A 25816-nucleotide genomic window follows, 5' to 3' on the forward strand; every position below is an offset into this window, starting at 1 on the left:
TCCTGGACCTTCAAGCGGAAGCCACGGACGCCCTCCACAGACCTTGGCCTTTGGGGCTCCTTTATGCTTTCCCTCCCTTGCCTGTGATTCCCAAGGTCATTCAGAAGTTGCTACAGAAACGGGCACAACTTCTTCTAGTGGCCCCTTTCTGGCCCATGCGCCCCTGGTTCGTGGACTTGATGAGCCTTTCTGTCGCAAGGTCCGCTCCTCCATCCGAACCTGGCTTGGCTTTGCTTGACCGTTTGGCGGTTGAGCGGCTCCTCCTAACGGGAGCCAGGATTCCGCCGGAGGTCGTTTCCATCATTCAAGCGGCCCGCCGTCCATCTATGGTTCGCATTTATGAGGCCACATGGCGAGCCTTTATGTCTTGGTGTTCCTCAGTGCCGGTGTTGCCTACCTCGGCCTCGATCATTCACATGTTGTCCTTTCTCCAGGCTGGTCTTCAAAGAGGACTTCGACCAAACACATTATGTCGCCAAGTAGCCGCCATTGCCTCTGTTCTGTCTTGCGGCTCAAAGGATTCCATTTCCCACCATCCAATTATTACCAGTTTCCTTCGAGGAGCAACAAATTTACGGCCGCCTACAGTACATCGTTTTCCTACATGGAACCTAAATAAGGTCCTAAAGGCTCTCATGTCTTCTCCCTTCGAGCCTCTTCGCTCTGTTTCCCTACGCTTCCTGTCTCTGAAAGTTGCGTTCTTAGTAGCGATTACTTCCTCCCGCAGAATTTCAGAGCTGGCTGCCTTGTCAGTGCGGGCGGATTTATGCATCTTCCATAACGACAGGGTAGTCCTTCGGCTGGACCCTTCGTTTGTGCCCAAAATAATTTCCCCCTTTCATAGGGCACAAGAACTTGTCCTCCCGGATTTTTGTCCTCACCCTACTCATCGGCTGGAAAGATCGTGGCACACTTTGGATGTCCGCCGTGCGTTGAAGATTTATATAACCCGAACGGCATCTCTCCGAAAGACAGAAGCACTCTTTGTGGCTTTCCATCCTACATCGATTGGTACTCGGGTTTCCAGTACTACCTTGGGTCGCTGGATTAGGGCCACTATTGCCTTGGCCTATCATCAGTCTGACTCTCCCCTTCCTCCATCTATCACAGCGCATTCAACGAGGAGTGCTTCTACATCAGCGGCCTGGTCCACTCAAGCTCCTCTTGAGGAAGTTTGCCGAGCGGCCACATGGACGACTATCAGCCCTTTTGTCAGACATTACAAGGTGGACTCCTTCGTGTCTGCGGATGCGGCATTTGGCAGAAGGGTTCTACAGGTGGTCCATCTCGATTGAGGTATTCTGGACTGGTTTCTTCCCTCCCTGGTGACATCAGACTTTGGTATGTCCCCATTCTGACTGACGTTTTTCCCTCTAGCTGGAGAATGGACGTTGGTCTTACCTGATATGTCCTTTCTCAGTGTGGGGAAAAACGTCAGTCAGTCCCACCCTTGGATGTGCTCTAGTGGTGGTTGGGGGGGTGAGATTAACTGTCTATCGTTTCAGGAGGACACGTCGTTTGAGTCCGTCACTTCGCCTCGTCGAAGAACTGGGGCAGCCTCGAAGGGCGGTGCCTTATCTTTGGAAGGACTCGGTCATTGGCTAGACTGGGCATGTCCCCATTCTGACTGACGTTTTTCCCCACACTGAGAAAGGACATATCAGGTAAGACCAATGTCCATTTCCTGATTTCTGGTGGGTCCAAAAGGCCTGAAAATCAACTGGCTGGTGTACACATGCATGCTGGAGCTGAGCTAGGGCAATGCTCACCTGCCCACAGATATGGCTCCGCGTGCCACCTGTGGCACGCGTGCCATAGGTTCGCCATCACGGATATAGGTTATCATTTTTCTGACGCTGTTGTAACTTTAACTGGTAGTTAAATGACAGGTGGTAAGTCAAGGACTACCTGTAGCCCCATGTTTCATAAATATTTTTATATTATGCCTTGATCTAGAATTAAGGCATAATAATTAATTGTTTGGAAGTTTACATAACATGCCTTTCCCTCCTGTTTCTAAAACTGATCTTCCCCTGCTCAGAGAGATTAGAACAGCTAGATCTTTATGCAAATCAAAGAACAAGCATTTCCTTTGCTTTCTGTCATTTCAGTCAAAATTACTATTTATGTAGTTATAATTATACTTCCCTCACAACCAGGCATTTTCTCTGTTGCCTTTTCTATTCAACACAATAGTGCATGCTGAGACCTAAGGCAATTATGAAAATTCTGCTAATTTACATCACTTTATACTTGGCCTTGTTTCTTTTTTCATTCTACATATTTGTAGGTTCCCTGTCAAACAACTCTGCGTTATAATATCAACAGCCATGTAAGTTATAATAAATACCTGGTCCAAATGAATCCATTCATTTTTTTTTTATTTACTGTGGAGGAAAACATGTGCACATAAAAGAACACGTAGTATATATGAAATAGATACAAGTAGATATTTCTCCCTCCCTTCTTATGTATCTATAGGAGTACCTACATCTACATTTACATCAGACCAATCCAATGATGCTTGAAATACTTGGAGCTAGCAAGACACAGTACAGATACTCCTCAGCTTACAACCATTCCATTAGTGGCCATTCAAAGTTACAATGGCACTGAAAAAAGTGACTTATGACCATTTTTCACACTTATGACTGTTGCAGCATCCCCATGGTCACATGATCAGAATTTGAACTTGTGATCACTAGCTCATATTTATGACCATTTGCAGTGTCCTAGGATCATGTAATCCACAGGTGGGTTTCAGCAGGTTCTGACCAGTTCTGGAGAACCGGTAGCCGAAATTTTGAGTAGTTCAGAGAACCAGTAGTAAAAATTCTGACTGGCCCTGCCCCCATCTATTCTCTGCCTCCCAAATCCCAGCTGATTGAAAGAAAATGGGGATTTTGCAGTAACCTTCCCCTGGAGTGGGATGGGAATGGAGATTTTATAGTATCCTTCCCCTGCCACACCCATCAAGCCACACCCATCAAGCCATGCCCATCAAGCCATGCCACGCCCACCAAACCACACCCACAGAACCAGTAGTAAAAAAATTTGAAACCCACCACTGAGGTAATCCCCTTTTGCGACCTTCTGACAAGCAAAGTCAATGAGAAAGTCAGATGCATTTAACAACCATGTCACTGACTTAAAAGCTGCAGTGATTCAGCTTAACAACTGTGGCAGGAAAGGTCGCAAAATGATGCAAAACTCACTTAACTGTCTCACTTAGCAACAGAAATTTTGGGGTCAATTGAACTTAATAGCCCCCTAAGTCGAGGACTGACTGTAAATGTAAAGCAGCTATTTGTGTGTGTGTGTGTGTGTGTGTGTGTGTGTGTGTGTGTATATATATATATATATAAACTGACTAATTCAAGGAAGAGAAATCTCTCTCTCTATATATAAACTGACTAATTCAAGGAAGAGAAATCTAAAGTAAGAATGTCCCTGTCCTTCATACAATAGGCCAGTGATGGCTACTCTTTTTGTCCTTGCATGCCGAAAACATGCGCATGCATGCCCACACCCATAATACAATGCACACATGACAACCCCCCCTGCACATGCGCGTGCCACCTCGCTGCACACCATTTTGGGCCTAGTAGGCCTCCCTGAAGCCTCCTGGGAATAAAAACGGGGTGTGGGGGGGCACACACACACCCTGCGCTCCCCACCCTCCCCTGCATACCTACGCTGTTACAGGTGTTATGTTTGCCTTGTATGCAGCTTTATTCCTCTCTAGCATTCATCTCATTGTTCAGTGATGCATTTCCTGCCTCTTTAGGATTTACCTCTATCTGCTCCTGTGAGGCACTTCCTATTGTATGTATATACAGCTCAGCTGGGGCGAGGGCTTGCATGCTGGCAGGGTGGCCTACGTGTGCCACAGGTTCGCCATCACGGCAATATGCTTGTTGCTGATTTTGGTGTCCATCAAAGCCATAATCTGGCTACTCTCTAAAATTGGATCTTTTGCTTCCTCTTCTTCCACCAATCTCCCCTTGCTTATTAACCCTGTGTCATGATACTTATTACTTCTCCCAACAATTGTCTAGAAATGAGGGATTCAGATATTTCCAAATAACTAAACTATTTTAAAGAAGAATTATAGAGTTGCAGGGACAACCAAGTCAGACTAGAACTACAGAAATTCAGATATGCTGACTGGATAATCTTGGCCATTCTCTTCCTTTTAATCAAATTTGTTTCTGTGAGCATCAAACGAAAAAGAACTATCGTATCTGAACTTAAACTCAATGGAGAAAATGATCCATTTCCCTACTCTTATTTTCAACTGTGAGGCCACCCGTGTTACTTTTTATTTTTTAATCATTTTCTTCATCTTATTATTTTGCAATCCGTATTGACTTTGCCAGTTAGAAGCTTTCTTATCTTAGAATGAAAGCAGCCATTATTTTACCTACAGGTTAGAGTCTTTCTTATCAATCTGTCCAGGAATTTAGGGTTTATTGGAATTACATCACTGCACCTTTCTATCATTTGGGACTGAAGGAAGAACAATCAAATCTTAAACTGCCAAAACGAGGCCACTTTTTTGGTTTTATAATGGCCAGAAACAAATCACTTTTGGTGCATTCTATTGGTAGTAATTGACAAATCAACAAATGGACTGGACTCTGAATATCTCCACATTCACAGTGTGTTGTTATCCACCAGCATCCACCATTTGAGTAAATTGGTCTTACATTTAGGTACTCTTATTCTCAACCTATTCAGTGTCCTCCAAATAACATAGGGGAGATCAGATTCCTCAGCCATGTTCTCCTCTGGAATTGTTCTGTTAGTTCTCTACTTCATCTTCTAATTTGGTTTTGCTCCTGCGTGCTTTCAAGAATATTTGTTCTTGCCATAAAACTCTTCCTAGATCTAAATTGATGAGTTTGGGGCACATTTAGAGGATGCCAGGATCATTCCCTTGTTTGATTCTCTTGGCATCTGCTGCTACTTCTCTCCTAATCCTAGCTGGAGCAATACAAACAAGAGGATACATTTTCTCAGTTGGTGTAGGTTTAAAACATTCTGTCACTATGCATACTGCTTCAATGACAGCAATGCCAACATGTTCACATGTTTCTGCACATACTCTGCTGCAGAAATAAAGGTAAAGATAAAGGTTCCTCTCACACATATGTTAGTCGTTCCTGACTTTAGGGGACGATGCTCATCTCCGTTTCAAAGCTGAAGAGCCAGCGCTGTCCAAAGACATATCTGTGGTCATGTGGCTGGCATGACTAAATACCAAAGGTGCACGGAATGCTGTTACCTGCCCACCAAAGGTGATCCCTATTTTTCTACTTGCATTTTTTACATGCTTTAGAACTGCTAGGTTGGCAGAAGCTGGGACAGGAGCCCACCCCATTACACGGCACTAGGGATTCGAACTGCTGAACTGCCAACCTTTTGATCGACAAGCTCAGCGTCTTAGCCACTAAGCCACCATGACCCTCGCTGCAGAAAAAGTCAGGGCCAAAATCAATATTTGTAGCATGGGTGGCTGGGCCCCCCCATGTATAGCATAATTTGTCAATTTCCTGATAATGTTATTCCTTGCACAGACTTTAGCCTTAGTGTTCAGGCAGTGTTGTTTAAATTAAAGCATCCTATCAACAGTCACACTGAGATATTTTGGGGTAGGACAATACTGTATTCAATTCCCTTCAACTCAACCCCTGCATTTTGGTTTCAAAGGTGAAGAGCACATACTTTGGGTCTTACTTGGATTAGGCCTCAAATAATTGATGATATAATACCACCCTAATTTTTCAAGTTGATACAGTAAGTCTTTTAGGTACCTCATCAAAACTTGAACTTTGTGTGGTCACTACTGTACCATCTGCACAAATAAATAATATGTTGTCAGGGACTGGTTGAACATTCATATATATATGTTATACAGCATCAGAGATAATACATTTCTTTGTGGCAGTGCATTCTGAAACCTCCACCTACTATTCTTACCATTTGGTGTCACAAAAAATCTCTGATTCTGTAGGAGAATGCCAATAACCCTATTGTCTTCAATAAGATTGTTTAACAATATTCTATGGTTTGACACAGCAGTGAAATCTGGCCGGATCTATCCAGCTCGTGTGAACCGGTAGCGTCAGTGGTGGGAGGTTCCGCCCACCCACCCGGACGTCATTACATCCAGTTTTTAACCCTCTGCGTGTGCACAGAATAGGTGCGTGCAAGTGTAACGAGCGCATGTGCGCTCATACTCCCGAACTGGTAGCAAAGGTAAGTGCGTTTCACCGCTGATTTGACAGCATCATATGCTGCACTTAGAGCTATTAAAGGAAGAACAGTTATAAAAGCCAAGGAATCTGCCTTTGCTATGTCAAAGAAATAAGGAGGTGTCCCATTCTGGTCTCTAATAAATGGGCCATTTCCATTTGTCAAAAATATGTTGACCCACCAGCTCTAGCATTTGCACTTAGATTAGGAACAATCACCTACTTTCAAGTATAAATAAAGAAAAATAATGCTTCTGTATCTGATTTCTTCCCATTGTTCCGTGGCTAGAACAAAATGTTCCTGCTTTATGTGAAATTGGAGAGTGTAATGATTTAGAAGCAACCTCTCATTATAGAGAGTATATACCCATAGGACTGGAAGGAGTAAAATATCATCAACTCATGTCTCTTGAATTAAATCTTTTGCTGGACACCACGAGAAAGCCTTTCATTCAATTTCATTGAATTAAACTCTTTGTGATCATGCTAAACAAGAAATGTAGACACTATGAGCTAAATATCCAGAGGATCATTTTCTCTGATGGTAGCTATGTTTTATGCTAATGTTCTATTTTCCTTATTACTCTGATTTTCTCTTGAAATCATGGCCTTTTCTATTTTATCCTTTCTTTACCTCCATATCCATTTCCTCTTCCTGAACTCTTTCTTATCTGTCATTTATCTTGAGTAAATTTCAAACCAACAAAGTTTGAGTTGCTTTAAATATATATTCAAGCCCATTCTTGTGTCCCTAAGGGGAAGAACATTCTCAAAGAATATTATGGAGACAGAGGCTATCGTCATTTTTATGCAGAAGGCAAACTGAATAGAAAGGCAGGAGCCAGCATGTCAACAACAAAAAAATCTTCTCTGCTTTGTGAATGCTATTCTTTATACAGAAAGAACATTGATAGGGAAAATAAACATGGTCTTCAATGCACTATGGGAATGATAGTTAAGTTTCACCACTGGATCATAGGATACAAGGAAAAGTAAGTTTAAAATACAAGAACAAGTGCAACTATTATTCCTTATAGCAACATTCATCACTACTAGTTCATTTGTTTGTTTGTGTATTGAATTTGGAGGCCTAATTATTTCCCTAGCTGAAATTTATTGATTTATTTCTGATGATATACAAATATAATATGCTTGGGGTGTTCTGCATTTCTCTAATGAAGTACTTCAAGCTTGTACTCTTAAAGTTTTCCCATTGATGCTGGAAGGAATATACAACACACACACAAGGTACCTTAATCGAAAAAAAAATCTTACAGTGAGATTTGCCTGGAACTTATTCAAAGTCTTGTCAATTCCATACAATTACCTATTTTTCTAGTATTATATACATGCATACATACCGATCACATTATTCTCTTTTCCATTGTGAAGAAAGCAAACTTACACAGTACAGAGTGCATGAAAGGAAGACATAAAAATGATAAATGAAATTAAAGACATGAGAAAAGGAACAGAAATTAGATTTAGAATTAGTTTGCACTAATATCAATCATATCTCCTCATGCCTTTCTATCCCAACATATTATTTTTGCTCCCACCATTTCATACTTTTATCTTTTTCTTTAAACTTTTTCCTCATTCATTTTCAAGATTTCATGAACTCTACCCAACTAATGCTTGCCCTTCTTTTTGACCCAATTTATCTTATTCCATATCTTTGTCTATACCTCACAATTAAGTTTCCCTGTGTGCTTTCACCACCACCACGTGATCAAACCACCTTCATTAGGATCTCTTATACCCCTTGCTTTACTCCTTGTTTGGAGATACTCAATATATCTATTTTTCTTTCATTTATTAGTTCATGCTTTTCATCATTTGCTCTTCTGACAGTTCAAACTACAATCCTTCGTATTCCATGATATAGATGTGGCCACTGACGTTGATTCTTCTGCCTACCTTGGCCTTGATCAAGTGAGACTTTCACATAAGACATTTTAGTACGACAGAGTAGATGTAAACTAAACAGTGTCCCTCAATTTTAACCCATTTTGTGCAGTTATAACCTAAGCCCAGTTTCATCCAAAGCAAGTTTATACTATTCTGTGCTAGCTAGGATATCTAAAGCAGAGTCAAGCCTATAAGCCAATCTACAATATACCATATTAGTTATGAAATACATACACTCTACTGACAAATTTCAGGTTTCCAATCCTTTACCTCCGGGCTTTTGAAAATTGACTCTTTGATTGTCCTGTAATGAGTCTGTGTATTCATTTTATTTTCATTATTTAATAATAGTTTCACAGCTTGTTCAAATGATTGTTTTATTGTAGGTCATGCTGTTTTAGAATAATTTTTGGTTACTACACTTAATTGTTTCTTTAAAAGTATATAATTTTTAGGAAGGGGAAAAATGAAGAGCAGAGTCCAAATTGGACTGTCTGCTTTAAAGTAAGCACAATTAATCAGACTGTTTGGAATTAGTGTTATAATATAACAGTATGTTTTGAAGAAAGGCACTGATTATTTCAGACAGAACCTGATCTGCCTGTTTTATAATCACTAATGTTGGCCAAGAGATTAAAACAGAACAAAGTATGAAAGTCAGGGCAAATAATCTGTTCTCCTTTCCACATAGAAAAGATAAAGTAGATTATTTATGAAAGTAGATTTAATACCAAGAACATCCCTGAAATATAAAAGTTCTAGTATTTATGGGTACAGAATTGTTCATAATCCAACTATCCTTTGAATAAGGATACATTGTAGGTTAAGGTGAACTGAAGAACATTATATTTGCTAAAATATGTACTCTCCAAAGCCTATGCACAGAGAAACACAGGACTTATTGTCTGGAGAATATGCACAAATTATGTTGGAAAATGTGAATAGACCTTAGAATATCAAAGAAAAAAAATGATTTTAATAAAATGAAATAGCATACTTTCTTCATGTTTGTACATTACAAATTTATGTTATTATCACATTCAAAATATATCATGGCCAAAACTAATCTAAGCAAAAATGGAGATGTACACACACAGACTTTTGGTAGGACTTTTTGGTGTGTGTGCCTTAGAGTCAGCGTTGATTCCTGACAACTGCCTGGACAGGCTTTAGGGAGGCCTGCTAGGCCAAAAACAGGGCATGGGGGGGTCGCACATGCATGCGCCCGGGGGCAGGGCACACAGGGAGCATTGCATTATGGGTGTGGGCATGTGTGCTTTCGGCACCCAAGGAAAAAAAGGTTAGCCATCACTGACATAGGGACACCATATACTTCTGAGTCAACACCAGTTAAATCAATGGTTTCAGCATGGGAATGTTGGGTTTTGATCCTCCTTTAGGCACAGAAACTAGTTGGGTGAACTTGGGTCAGTCACTTTCTCTTGGCCCATAACAATACTGAGCCCTGTGACAGATAAACAATGCCTTTGCTGTGCCGTGTATTGATGGCTTGGCCATCAGAATAAGGTGAGCAGAGTGGCAGGAATGAGCAGACCATTGAAATATGGGACAACTGCAAAACACAACTATGGAAATTTGATGAGACCCTCAGGAGATTGAGTGAGAAATTTGATGAGGCACTTCATTCAGAGGACTGAAATATATGTCATAGTGTTAGGTTTGGAACTACATCAGATTTGAATACCAAGTGCCCCTAAAAACTCTTTGTAGCCATTGGAGGTCACCTTGCTTGAATTTGATACCAAACTGCCAAATAACTTCCAATAGCCCAAGAGAAAATTAGATTTAAAAACTAACTACTTTACTTTGTGTCAATATTTTTCTTACTGTGGCTACCGAGGAGAAAGAAAAAATTAAAAGGAGTGGAACCTTGCTTTGAACAAAATACCCATCTCTTGTATATTCCAGATATTGATGAAGCTAAATTTATATGTAGCACTTTCATATATATTCATTTATAAGTATTTTTAAGGTAGTTTTATGACTTCTTTTTAAAAGCCTTGCAGGAATATCTATTGAATCTCATTTAAACATAATTTCCCCTAATATATATATACTATAATAGACTTAAAAACCTAACAGTCATATTAGTAGAACTTTTAGAAACTATGATAATGAAGCTCAGATTCATTTGTCAGAATCAGATTTTCTTTCTGCCTTCATGTTATTATTTTTCCCAAGTAACTGGTTTATGTTATCAAGTCTATTTCTGGAAACTCTGCTGCCGCCAGGATGAAATTTTCTTATCTCTTCTCTCAGTCCCCTTCCCCCTCTGATTTAAATATCCATAGGTATCTGTACTCAACTGTCAAGGAAAACTTGCAAAAATTCTGAAGTATTTAAGATAAATGTGTGCACAAGCCGGCTGAATTACAGAATGTTTTGAGTACTGTTCTTCAATGATACATAATTCTCATTACAATTTCGAAGACTAAGTACTAGGAATGTCCAGTAAGATTGCCCTAAAATATTAGTAGAAAGTCATTCTTAGCCAAGGACTTACTTTATTATTTGATAAACTACATACCTTATCTAAGCATATATCCTAGGCAGAAGCCCTGTTTTTGGAAAATGTATTTCTTTTTATGGCATTATCACCAGAAGTGGGATTCCCTACCGGTTCACACATATGAGCGCACGCGCCTCTTCTGCGCAGGCGCACGGCCTTCCGTGCATGCTCTTTGCTCGTGCATTACATTCGGATGGGTGGGCGGAGCCTCCCGCAGTCACCACTACCGGTTCCTCCGAACCGGACAGAACTGGCTGAATCCCACCACTGATTCTCACTGTGAGAAAGAAAACTCTGCTTCAAGGCTGTGGCATGATTCTCTGCTTGTGGCCCAAATCAAATAAAACCTTAAGGTTTGGAAGTGATTACTGTGTATTATTGGTTGTTTTAATGTCTTTTAGTTAACACAGTTAATTAAAAGCCATTCACACTTAACATAGTTACTTTTTCATTCAGAAGAGCAGTGTGAGAAGCAGTGATTTTCACAAGTTTATTAAAAACTTGTTAAAAAGGATTTCACCAGGTTGGCTACTGGCCAAAGAGCAGAGTGTAGAAAATGTGTACAGCCACCTGACCTAAGTGATTAACTCTGGCTGATTGGCTAACAATGATATAAAAAAGCAACAGAACCACGCAGAACCAAAAAATACTGTACCTCACAAGTGATTCACTATATATCACAAATATATGGGGTTCCATTCAGTGGTGGGTTTCAATTTTTTTTACTGTGGGTGTGGCTTGGTGGGCGTGGCAGGGGAAGGATACTGCAAAATCCCCATTTCCTCCCGATCAGATGGGACTCAGGAGACAGAGAATAGATAGGGATGGGGCCAGTCAGAATTTTTACTACCGCTTCTCTAAACTACTCAAAATTTCCGCTACCGGTTTTCCAGAACTGGTCAGAACCTGCTGAAACCCACCTCTGGTTCCAATAACAGCCTGTCCTCAATGCCTGAGGGAATAGACAGGTTTTCACAGTCTTTATAGACTATATGGGCAGTTTTCCTGATTACAGGTTTTGGAAATTTTGAAAGCTTTTAGCTTCTAAAAAAAAAATTAGTAGCTTTTAGCCTAAGCTTAAGGTCCCAGATTCTCATATCTTGCTACAGTACTTCAAGATCAAACATCGGATTGCAAGCTGTTGTAAAAGACAACAGAAATCTCTTTCCTTCTATCTTTCCTCAACTGCTGACTATGTACTAGGCTGGGCTTTTAACTTTTAAGATTCAACAAAGTCTTCCCCCTTCTTTAAAACAAACAAGCAAGGACCCTTTCATGAGAATGCTGGAGAAATTCTATCAAACCAATTTTCCTTACATATGTATTTAACACAGCTATGTCTTATTTGCTTTAGGCTTATTAATTTTTGTTAAATGACACTGCTTTAATGAGAACATTTAAACACATGAGGCTACAGTATTTCATGTTTCTAGTGAAGAGTCTTTACTCTGAGATATTTTGTGTGGAATAAAACAATGGAATTCAGTGGAAATATCTTGCATTTCATCAACCCCCTCATCAACCTGCTTTACTTCCACACAGTACAAAACCTTGTGCATGGTGTGAAAAGATAGATAATAGTTTCTACAGTTTCCATTTTATAACTTAAAATATTAAAATAGTAAATCTAGTATTGAGAGTAATAATAAAATAGGGAGATAAACATGGAAATGAAGTAGGAATCCCAGAACAATGCAGATATATGAAAAGCTGTTAAACATTTTAATATATTGAGACTATGAGTTAATCTTTTCATTGGTTTTATCCCCTTCTGAATGAGCTGATAAACAATTAAGGCTGAACTTCACTGAATCAAAGGAAGCACTTTAAACACCAGTGCACAATCCTGCAGTGTAAGCAGATACTACGGTGTACTACATACACTGTGTAGGTCAATGGCATGTTTCTGATTTATCACCCACCCCCCTAATAAAAAGGAGGGAAAGGACCATTGATAATGCATAAATGAGAATCACTAACCAAAGTAATCATAGCCAATTTAGATCACAATCAAAAAAGACAATCCAATGTGACCCATGCCACATTTCCTAAACACTCTGAGAAATTGCTAGGTTGCTGCTCACTCAATTACTGTCTCACCAGAGTAGGCTGCCCTTGAGCAGGGCCTCTCAGGCAAAGGAGAATTGCAATTTGTTGCTCTTTCATAGCATGTAGTAAAATTAACTTATATGGAAAGGAAAGCGTGGATAGGAATTCAGCCAATCTCCTCAATGTGTCTATCCAATTCAGCAATAACAAGCCAGATTAGGGAAGAAACTTCCATAGGTGATGGAGGTTTGTATACCCTGCTGTCCCCAAAATGAGATTGGTAAATAAAAATGGAAAGATAAGGCCATTTCAGTTTCATTTCCCCTTCCTTAGCCCTACAAATGTTCAAATAAAAAGAATGATTTCTGTAGCTGCATTTTTCACAGTCATTCTTCATTGGCTTTCTCTTCCTTTCTCTATATTGTGACTTAAGACTGCAAATATCTAAGGCAGGGTTAAAGTAGGACGTAAAGTGAGATTTGGATATAAGAGTGAAATGATATGGGGTTGGCTTGGATGATCTCTAAAGGTCCCTCGACCTAGTTATTGTAAGAGACAGTTTCTGAGTTCAAAAAGTCAAACCGCAGAGTTAGCTAACTTTCTCACTTACATGTCAAAATGCAGAACTAAAAACCACATGGGTCAATACTTCCTGCATGACACCTGTGTCTCAGACACAAGATATAATCAGCTTAGGGGCCTAGCCAATAGGAATGATTTAATGTATTTCCATGTTTTGCTGCTTTTGGAGACTATGAGAATGTGTGTTTTGATCAGAACGTTGTTCAGATGTTAGATGGTTATCTTTTCTGTCTGAACCTTTGGCCAAAATAAAACTTCTCCTGATCTCAAAGTCCGAGTCCTTTGATTTTCTGCAATAGGGTAGGACCATCCATAGACCCCCATGTAACCTGTTCTTAGTGTCTTGCTGCTGGTTCGTCCCTTCCTGTCTTACCACTGAAAAAAACACATCCTTTCTGTTTTCTAGAGAAGCAGAGCAGCCGTAAGAGCTTCTCCATGTAGTAGCTAGCTTTTTTTCAAAAAAAAGAAAGAAAGAAAGAAAGAAAGAAAGAAAGAAAGAAAGAAAGAAAGAAAGAAAGAAAGAAAAAGAAAGAAAGAAAGCAGAGGCATATTTAACACTGCATCAGGAACGGCAGGCAAATGAAAATGAAGTAGAAAAAGCTGTAGTGTCCCTTGGGTAACAATTGCAGCTGCCTCAAGATCACTACAGAAGATGCTTTGTGTCTGGAACCGCAAGGGTAGGTATATCAACCAACATATTTATATGCACATGTAGACTCAGCTCACAATCCAACCCTTTTCAGCTATATCAAGAAGTTCTGTAAAGCAAATGATTATCCTGTACAAATTAGTAATGTCAAGGAACACTTTTTACATTATAATGTTCATGTTGCTGAAAATGGGGAAAAAAATGGAAAAAAAGTAAAAAGGTAATTTCTGGATTTAATGATTGAAAAATAATTGAATAAGGGGTTGAATAAGGAATTACTGTAATGTTAAGGAGGGATAATGAGTTTGCAACTGCTAAAAAGGAGAGGAAGTAACTTCTTTGGCTATCTATCTCTGAATTTGCCCTTTGTCTATCTAAAACTCTTAATAAAAATTATATATGTAAAGGAATGATGTGAAAGATGAACAGTTGTAAAGTACCACTGCATTACAAAGGTAAAAGCTAATTCATTGTAGTAAATTAATTCATGGACTTCAAAAATAGTTGAGGTGCACGGGGGAAATTATTATTTAAACAAAGACTGCCATGGTTATAATTTTACCAAGGTTTAACATCATTACATAAAGAAGAACATTTATTTTTATTTCTATATGCCTCCAGGTAAGAAACAGCAGTACTCGCTCTCGCTATAGAAAATAATAAGCACAACTGTGGTATTTATGTATTTATTCATTTATTTAAATGTAGAGGCTGCTCAGCTCCAAATGAGTCTGGGTGGATGACATTTTGAAATAAAAGGGATACATAGAAGGAAAGTCATGGAGAAAAAAAAATCCTGAACATCCCTAAGAACAAACATGGTATCCCATGAAACTTTCCAAAGAAAAAGTTGCAAGAACTCAGCAGCCATTTCTACGTAAAGGCCTGGAATCTAAGCTAAGTCTCCAATGACATTCAGATTGTCAGGCACAAATAACCAGGAACATTTGTTGAGTTCAAACCATAGAAGAGTTTATTATTCCTATCTATATACAAGAATCTAGTCAACTAATGGTAAAAGCTAAATTAGTGCTAGATAAGAGTCAATGGAATTCAAGGGAGAGCGTGACTTAGGTCTCTTGTGTCAACACACTGACTCCAAACTAATGACACATTTAACCCCATCTTCCAACTCAACCTGCTTTTTTCCTACACAGATGCCATCAAGGTGGGAGCTATAAGGATCTTTGGGGGAATGTTATTCCAAAGTATAAGTGCTGAATAGACAAGGCACATTTTTAGGTCTGGATAGATGACAATGTTTATTAGAAGGGACCTATAGAAGTCTGTAAAATATATTTGTAAAATAATTATAACTACAGCATCTATTTCTAAACATCAGTGTCTGGAGGTCTGGAAAACATGATTAGCTTAGCAGAAGTTTTATTTTATTTAATTTTTTGCGATCTTCGCCCCAGCAAGTGTTGAATACTTATGTCACCTACTAAGGTTGCCAATGAAGGAGAGACTTGTTAGGTTAGAGCAGAAAAAAGTCAGATGGGGTCTGATAGCTCTTTCTTTGAACTTTGTTTAAAAGTATAAGCTTTCATGAGTTTATAACAGGCTAGTTCTGCAGATACAGGTGACTTGTGCAACTGATCAATTGTCAATTAACAATGTCATGCATTGAAAACCCATTGTGATGGTTAAATTCTTTTGATAGTCTCTGAAACTTTTTGAGGTATGTGAGTTTACCAATATTTTGCTCAACAGTGCTATTAAAGTCTGATTGTTTTCCAAAGTGATCACTTTAAGATCTGCAATAGACTAGACACTTTGTCCTTATTTGAGTCCTGATAGCCACCTCCTGTCCTTTAATTTTTTTGTGCAAAGTCCATCCCATTTAACTTATGTAGAACCCAAGGAATAGTGCTGGAAGATGAGAACACATATTACATACTGTGAAGGGACCTCCAATTTTGTGTATGTACTTGCTGGGGCCTGTGGTGGTGCTATTTGTGTGGATTTGGAGGCAAAGTGGAATCTGAATTTGTTGCAGATTCTTGTCCCCAAGTTAACATCATTCTCCTATTGTTACTTGTTACTTGTGAGATTCTGCTTCAGATAAGGTGGTTGTATGCCAATTGTATGCCAGTATGAAATTGCCACCAGTTTGCCAATCATACAAAAATGAGGAAATGAGTGGGTTTACAAATAATAAATAAATAATAAATAATAACCAGGGGCAGTGACCTCTGTCAGTTAGCTACATATGTTGTATAAATCCCTGGGGCTTGTGATTCCTACAGAATGGCTGCAAAAAGCAGAAGAATGTCTGCAACAGCAGTTGCATTGGAAAGGGGAAATCTAGCAATACAAAACATGTTACCTTTAAGTTACCACCAGAAGAATTGTGAAAGTGTGTCACATGCTGATATCAACCTGAACAATTCCATCTCTGTCTCCATCTCATTCCTCATATGACAGATGATAAATAGAGGTTTCGCTTGTTTGCATTTTTAAAGTATATTATTATGAGCTAAAGTATATTATTATAAGGAATTGATTGATTACTCTATCCTTGTAAAGATACAAACTACATAACATTTCAAATGAAGAATCTAAAAATGCAACGTGCGTTTTAAAATGCACATTATTTAACAGGAAGAAAATAATTAGAACCCCAGAGAAGTGCTATTCACTTTAATCATAGATTACTGTACAAAGCAACTTCAGAGTTTCCCTGAAAAGATTTTGTAGGAATGATATAAACAAATCTCAGATTAATCTCTTTTCTTCCTAATCTCTCTTCATGTCAAAAGATTATACGCGCTTCATTTCCTATCAGATATTAAATTTTATATATATATAATAGCTTGTTGGAAAGGGGTCACACTGTGTGTGTGTGTGTACACATTCAGAGTTGTTTCCCCTTTGATACATATGATTTTTATCAGAAGCCACAGGTTATTTACAAAAGTGTTAATCATAGTAAACAGTGACAGCTACAGGTTATTAACAAAAATGTTAATCATAGTGAATAGTGGTTGAAGAACAGATATGAAACCCCAGTGTGATATCTACAAGACATCTCTGTCTACTAGGCATATTCAGTTCTCACATTTCTGAAGAAAGGATAACTTTAAACAGAATCAGTAAAGTTAATCTTTGCAAGCACATTTAGAATAATTTGTTCAGTGTATTCAAAACCCCCCCAAAATACCTAAGTAAAATTTTGTACAAGTGAATGATTCTTAAAACCAGGTCTTAAATTAATAAAAACAAAAATAAAAGCTAATCGTATTTTCTCTTCTTCCAAATAATTACTTGGCATTTTAATAATATAATTTGGTAATTCTAATCTTAAGGAAATATATATTTGGTTTTATAAAAGGTTGTCTCCACTCATTGGAAATCTTGGTCAATGAACCATTTGTGTTCTGGGGTAATGCAACAACTTTCACTATTCCATTTATTTTCATTATTAAAATGTTTGTTGCTTCATTAATTATTTGGCAGATCAATATTCATGTAATTTATTTTCATTTTTATATGTGTTTTCTTTCTCATTGTTTTATTTTGTATCTGATGACTATGGCTGCAATGGTAGAGTTAATACTAATAGCTCTGCTCCTTACACTGTTTTCCCCCAAACTGTGCCATTTGGAAACATTCAGGAGAATAATAATTAGGACTGCTAGAAAAATGGTCCCACAGGCCCCACTATTGTATTTCTGTAATTCAATGTCAGAGATGAATTTTCTAGAGGAAATAAAATGGCATTTCTGGGACAAGCATCCAAAATCAGTTTTACTACTTGAAAAAAAAAATTGTTCCATCCACAAATATGTATAAAATAATGTGGATGAGAATAAAAAAAACATTATTTCGGAAGTCTTTTAAGAAATTTGAAAATTAAACTAACCTGATCTTATCTGTTACATTTTTTTTTTCTGTATTCCAAATTAATACTTTGTTTTTGCAGGCTTCTGAAAGTTCAGAAGTTACTTATTCAATTATATAGCCACACCTAGTGCTTAACTTTGTTAAATAAATAAAAAAAATGAACTGAGATGTCCATTCTGGTTTGCACCTGGTCTTTTCTACCTACAGTAGCTTCTATTATAAAATCAAACCAAAAGCAACCTTTTGTTAGAATTAACCACTTCCTGTCCAGAAGGCTACCAGAATCTTGATAAGAACAATGGAATGAATGCTTCATTTGAAGTTTTTTCAAGTCAAACGTTCCTTTAAAGCTTCACACAGCTATAACACTGCAGGTTCTGAATGCAGTTTGGAAACTCAAGAATGATGCTTAAAGAACAGGATCTCATGCCGTTAGAATCAGGAGGTTCTTATTTTAGAAACATTTTGTTTCTGGAAATAATACTTGAGACTATCTTTGTTTATTTGTGTCAGAAGCATCTCAATTAAAATAAGGTATACTGTACAAGATAAAATATAAAATACAAGGTTAAAATATGTACAAGTTAAACAGATCTTGCCCAGAAACTAGCAACATTAATGTCATGCTGTTCTGAGGTGCTTAAGTATATACTGAGCAGGACTCAAAGGACAGGTACACATATTTGTTGTTGTTGGCACATCACCACAATCACAAAGGGCAGAAGGCACCCTATTTGTTCAGGTTGTCTCTGGATCTTGTTGTACCCGTACACAGTCTATTCAACGATTTCTATACTTCCCAGCTTTCACCAGACCCATTTCTTCATTGGTTCCATCCAGTGTTGGTTCTTTGTTATTTTCTATAGGTCCACTCTGCTTTGAAATTCTTCAAAGTCTTCCATTGACCTAAGAAACCTTTTCTTGGATTTTAATCTCTGATCAGCTTGTTGTAGGCCATAGAGAGGGTGTTATAGATTATTTAAGCCTCTTTCTGTATGCTGCTGTTTTTTGTGTATGAATAGCAGGTGGGACAATGCGGACTAGATGGTAGAGCTTATCTAGAGAAGTAGGTTTAAGGTATTAGTAATAATTCTGCTAACTTCATTCATAGCAACATCTACTTTCCCAATGTGTGCTGATGTATACATTTATTTTTATTACCTTATTGATACATAGGACATAATATCTCAAAGTTTGTTCAAATGTTGTCTAGGCTATGAGCTAGGAATAGAAGAAAATCTCATCCTTCAGACTTATAGACTAACCTAGGACCTGTGTGCCTTATCCAGCTGTGCACTTTTCATTGTGACAAAATTGCATATCCCTACTGAAAAACAAATGTAAACAGTATGCCAAAAAGTAAGAAAGAAGGAAAAGAAAAGAAGAAGAAAAAAGTGTATGTAGAATTCTATTTAGATTAGGAAAGTACTCTAAAAATAAAATTACATTTCTCATGTCATTTTTTAAAACTATGGTTGCGCAAAAACATCCCAGTTTAGTTTAGGGCTGATCTGGAAATATATAAAATAGCCTTATTTGGCACCAATGTCTTAAAATGTTCTAGTCTGATTAATGCTTGTATTTAGATTCAACAAAAAGGACCTCCCATCATCTAGTATAGCAAAAACATAAATGTTTCTTCAACATAATGCAATGAAATTAAAACTTGATGTGCAGGTGGAATATACTAAATATAATAGAAATTGGTGTGGAGGCTTTTGAGTTTTATTCCATTGAAGGCTGTTTTTTTTTAAAAAAACAAAACAAAAAAAACCCTTTTGTATAGATTGCGATTTAATTTGTAATGATATCAGCTCCTGTGATAAAGAACATTCGTGCCAAGATTGAATGCTTTTTGTGTAAAGTTAGTGGGCGTTAGTAGAGAATAATAATGTTGGCTGATGAAAGGAATGGAACTAATGGTTGGGGACCAAGACAGAAGTCTAACGGATTAAATCATTTGTAATTTCTATAGATTAAATCAACTCATATATGATTTTACCTAGCTAACATAGCTCAGAAAACATAATTACATAAACATTGAAGGATGTTACACAAACAAGTGGAATTAGAGATGGAATTGAAATTGAAGTTCTTCCAAGGGACTCAGGGCGGTGTACAGCCAGATAAAAACATACAATACAGACATTAAAAACAATTAAAAGGATATATATTAATTTGGCCCCAATTTAAGATAACAAACCAATTAGAAATATTTAAAAATATGTTAAAAAATATGTTAAGCCAGCCCGGCTTGCTGAAAAAAGAAAGTTTGAAGAGCACGGCAGAAGGCACCGAGGTCTTGGATTCTCCTTATCTCTGGGGGCAGCTGATTCCAGAGGGTAGGTGCCCCCACAGAGAAGGCCCTCCCCCTGGGGGTCACCAGCCTACATTGTTTGGCTGATGGCACCCCGAGGAGGCCCTCTCTGTGGGAGCGCACAGGTCGGTGGGAGGTCATCGGTAGCAGCAGGCGGTCTCGAAGATAACTAGGTCCTATGCCATGGAGCGCTTTAAAGGTGGTAACAAACACCTTGAAGTGCACCCTGGTTGAAATTCAAGAGTCTCTTTTATTTGAAGGTAAGTTAGATAACTGCATCCAATATTATTATTTTGTCACTTTTCTATCACAGCTTTTTACATGAATGATGAAATCTTCCTTTAATTCTTTTTGACACAGCTGTCACACTATCTCATTTGCAGCATTCCAAAGTTCAAAAGAAAACAGATGGGAAGCTTTGTGGAGGCCCAGAAACAGAGGGAATCAAACCCATCCACTATGAATAAACACAAATCTATTCCAAATCATATTGTTCAGCCTCAGGATCTGGGCTTGCACCAAAACCAGTGCTCATCCATATCATCCATTTCATTTTAAATAGGTAACAAGCAAATCACTCGCACTTTGCATTAGCTAGCTAAGTGTATAGTAAGATCGAGAATTCTGCTGAAGATAGTCAACATTGTTTGCATTCTGAATGCGGTCCTGATTTGTTTTCTTTAGACAGCTTTTCTTTAGCTCCCATTTGGGTAGGGCTTTGTGGGACATTTAATGGAGTCACAGCTAAAGAAAGAAATATTAACCCATCCTTTCCTGTAACTCTCATCCAAACCAACTCTCCTTTGAGGATAAAAGAGGCATGCCAAAGTGTAAATGGAAATTCTAGGAACTTCAAATCCTGTCAGATGTGGAAGGCACCAGATTGGGAATAGTTTTGCTCTTCTTATAAAAGTAAATCAGCAAAGTGTTTGAAGAAAAGGCTGATGAATACAAAACAGTGTTACTTCTCTTTATTTATATGCAAATTATCTCCCATAAATTTCTAAATATGAAGATCTTATTTGGGTTTTTGCATTATGGAAATTTACTTCAGTTAAATCAGTCATGAACACTTATTTAAAAGACAATTAATCAAAGGGAGAGATTTGGTTCCTTGGACCATGATTCATTGATCACAGAAGAGATTTATTTAATACAAGTTAATACAAATTTGAAAAGGTTTGTAAGAATGTATTTGACTGAAACATATCAATTGTAATTATGAAAACTATAATTTGAATGCTGAGGGGTTGGGAGATGGAAACTCAAAAATATTAAATTCAGTTGTATTCCTAACTCATTGTAAAGCTGTGTTGCTTAGTGAAGGTTAATGGACCAGCTTCAATTGACACGCGCGGAATCATTTAAGCAATGGTCCCCCACAGGTTGTGCATTTTATTATATAATAATTCTTAATATATTGAAATGAAATCAAATAAGCTTTTGAAATCTTACTGCAGGAAGGTAAATTTGAGCTAATAGATATCATTTAGAGCTGGTGGGATAGTTCTCATGGTTGGTGAACCTATGGCACACGTGCCACAGGTGGCATGCGGAGCCATATCTGTGGGTACGTGAGGGTTGCCCTAGCTCAGCTCCATCACGCATCTGCACACTGGCCAGTTAATTTTTGGACCTTCCGAGCTCACCGGAAGTCAGGAATCAGGCTGTTTCCAGCCTCTGGAGGGCCTCCGAGGGGGTGGGGAAGGCTGTTTTCACCCTCCCCAGGCTCTAAGAAAGCCTCTGGAGCCTGGGGAGGCCGAAAAATGGGCTCACCGGGCCATCATGTGCCAAAAACAGGGGGAGTGTGGGGGGTCATGCGCGCATGTGCGGGAGGATAGGGTGCATTGAATTATGGGTGTGGGGACATGTGTGCTTGTTCCCCCCTCCCCCCGCGCTTCCCCTGCTTTTGGCAAGCGATGGCACAAAGGTTAGCCATCTCTGGTATATAACAACTGAAGAATATAACTTGGTAAAAAGAAACAGGAGCCATTAAAAATGGAGAGATTACCTGCCTCTGCATTGAAATTTAAGAGAGGAATTCTTGGAGCAGGTGTAGAGTAGGGCAAGAAGCCAGAACAAGGTTCTGGAAATTAAGTCTTACAAGAAAAGATGGAAGGTCCTTCGATATGCTTAGCCTTAAGAAAAGACAACAGAAGGAGAATATAACCTTACATTTCAAATGCCTAAAGGAGTGTCATGCAGAAGAAAGTAAAAAACTAATGTTCTACTTTTAGAAATTGTAGAATAATGATTTTAAGATTTTTAAGATTTCAAAAGGCCAGATTCAGGTTCAGTGTTATATAATTTTTTTCCTAACAATACGAATAGTTTTACAATAAAACTCATTATCAAGAGAGGCATTGAGGGAAAAACTGGACAGTCATCCATCAGGAATACTTATTTTAGATTCCAGCATGATATATTAAGAGGGGTGGACTTGAAGGGTCCTCAGTGGCTCTTTCCAGGTCTGTAATTCTATGAAGTTTGTAACAGTTTAACAACCTTCCAACCAGCTATTGCCGAAAACATTATACTTGAACAAAATGCAAGATTTTCTTTCTGATTCTCAGCTGAACTTTGAGAAAATAGTTTTTATTATAAGCACTTGCCTTCAAGTGATCATGCAATTAATTCACTTTTAGGCAAACATTTGCTGAGCCAAGCTTGAAACATGCTTTCAACATAATAACCTACCATTCTCTAGTTTTCTTATTCAGAGCTGGAAACAGTGAAATTGTCAAATGGAGAAATCAGGCATCAGGATTTTATTATTATTATTATTATTATTTCTTTATACTGGGCTTCAAATAGAAGATGTAGATTGAATAAAGTGCATTGAATAATGTTGAGTAATGTCTCGTTCAAACATAAAGCTGTTAAAAAAAATAAGGCAATTTTTCACATTATATCTTCTGCAAATGCATCTGGAAGCACTGTCAAGAACCAACTGAGAAAATAAATAGACCCTCCTATATTTTTAAAAACAGATATGAAAGCTTGGCCAGCATATTTGTATATGGAAAGTTCAGTTTCCAAGTATTAAGTTCCACAGAAAGATAGAATGTCTTTTGCAGAATTAGGCAATAGTTCAAACGCTCCAAATCAGAGGTATATTAGATATATTTGGGAATGAGTTTCAAACACATAAGACAACAAATCCTCTTATTCTTTCCTTTCATAAGTCTCTCTCCCATTTTCCCTCATGATGGCTTTGTTCTGTGTCATCTTCTCCCAAATCCCAACGATAATCTTATGTGTTCTCCTGATTTCACTGGACAGACAGAGATGCCTTTTGATTTTATGTTGCTGTGGAAGCTGTCAGGAATAGTTCTGCAGCTGCTATTCTTACAGAACCATATTGCCAACAAGCTTATTTATTTATTTATTTATTTATTTATTTATTTATTTATTTATTTATTTATTTATTTATTTACTTACTTACTTACTTACTTACTTACTTACTTACTTACTTACTTACTTACTTACCACCCTTCTCCCAGAAGGACTCAGGGCGGTGTACAGCCAGAATAAAATACACAGATATAAAATTTAAAAAACAATTTAAGAAATATTAAATAATTTGGCCCATATCTAATTAAAATAAAACTACCTGTTTTGGACATTTAAAAATTAAGAGTTAACGATTAAAAAATTTAAAAATTAGGCCAGCCTGGCTTGTTGGAATAAAAGCATCTTGAGGGCCCGGCGGAAGGTGCATAAGTCAGGAATCCTCCGCATCTCGGGGCAATTCGTTCCAGAGGGCAGGAGCCCCCACAAAGAAGGCTCTCCCCTGGGGGTCGCCAGCCGACATTACTTGGCTGACAGCACCCGGAGGAGCCCCTCTCTGTGGCAGCAAATTGACCGGTGGGAGGCTATTGGTAGCAGAATGCGGTCTTGTAAATACTCAGGTCCTAAGCCATGGAGTGCTCTGAAGGTGGTAACCAATACCTTGAATCGCACCCGGAGGACCACCGGAAGCCAGTGCAGCTCGCGCAGGAGAGGTGTTATATGGGAGCTCCATGACACTCCCATAATCACCCGCGCGGCTGCATTCTGGGCCAGTTGGAGCCTCCAGGTGCTCTTCAAGGGGAGCCCCATGTAGAAAGCATTACAGTAGCCCAGGCAGGACTATTTACAAGATTCTATTATTATAAATTGTAACTATATAATAAAACTACTATTAGTATTCATAACTCTGAGTCTTGTCTACCTCAAAAGACTGACACCAACCTTCCTTATATCAATTTGTCTCTCCTCTCCCCATTTTAATTATGCAGGATCAAGCCTGAGACATTTTCTCAAGTTACTTGGTACCTTGGTACTCAACTTTGAAACTCATCAAGTTTGGTACTCAAAGCATTTCAATGTGAAAATGTTGTCATCATTTGTTTGATTCTCGATGCACAAGCTAGAACTTGACGATGTCAGCTGCCTTGTGACTCACTATATTATTCCTTATGGGAAAAATTTGTTTGGTACACATCGTTTTTGGTACTCAATACACCTCCTGGAACCAAGTAATGATGAGTACCGAAGTACCACTGTATGTCTCAGACACAAATTTGTTTTGTCTGAGCCTGGTCTTGGTTGTGACTCTTAATGAGTTTATACTCATTATATGTGATGGCATTTGCCCTGTGGGTTGGTAGGAGGAATATTAGTGTCAACCAGAATAATACAACACAGCCCTGATATTATGAATGAACAGATGTAAAATTGCTTAAGTAGAACTTTACTAAATATAAATGCAATAACATACTAGACATTTGTATAATATAAGTATCCAAACTGCTTTATACAGACATTATGGAATAGCTTACCTTGAGTTATTCACAGTGTTTTAATATTATTTGTTAATAGTTGGATTCCACCTGCCCATAATCTTGCATGGTAAAAATATTAAGAAATTGTTATAACCTTCCTCTGCACTTGTTATCATAATGAGATCTAATTTGAAGATACATTATAATTTCATCCAGATTGATAAATTGTAATCCAGAGAAAACATGGCAAAATTTCTAGAACATAATACATAAATAGATCAGTTACTTGAAATATCATTTGAAGTGGTTCTAATATACTTTTTTTTATTGTCACCAGAACAATAATTGAAGAAAAAGCTCAGTAGGATGAAGCTAACTATACAATGAACCGTGGAAAGATGATCAGATTACCTTCTTTTCAATTCTGTGGTTAAAAAGTGTCCATAAGGTGCAAGTTTGTTATAATTTGCTTGAATAAAGTGCTTCACTACAGCTCCTTACTCAGGCCCCACCTATCAATACAGCCTGAAACACTTTGAGGCTGCAGTAGCTAAAAAGACTTGTACAGATAGTTGCATATACCAGAAGTCTCTTCAGGCCACAGTACATGATGAAGGAGGCAGCTACAGTAAAGGGACATTTTTCAGCAACTTTCCTTCACACTTTTTAGAAGTAGAAACCACGCATGTTTTCTTCAAAAGTCATATGTCAGGGCTGTGCAGAGACCCAGAATTCAACATTTAATTTGGAGCAGATGTTCCCACACATATAATACCTGTCAAGAACCCTGAAAGCACCTGTACCTTTTCTGGGACTGAAGTGGCTATTGTCCACAACTGATGCACAATCTTGGGAAAAAGTTTTGTTCAAAGTTGCTTATCAGTGTATTTACTCCAAATCACATTTTGC

The sequence above is a fragment of the Pituophis catenifer genome, unplaced genomic scaffold (genome assembly GCF_029215685.1).
Source record: "Pituophis catenifer annectens isolate HBS135680 unplaced genomic scaffold, rPitCat1.0.hap2 SCAF_3, whole genome shotgun sequence".
Classification (NCBI taxonomy): domain Eukaryota; kingdom Metazoa; phylum Chordata; class Lepidosauria; order Squamata; family Colubridae; genus Pituophis; species Pituophis catenifer.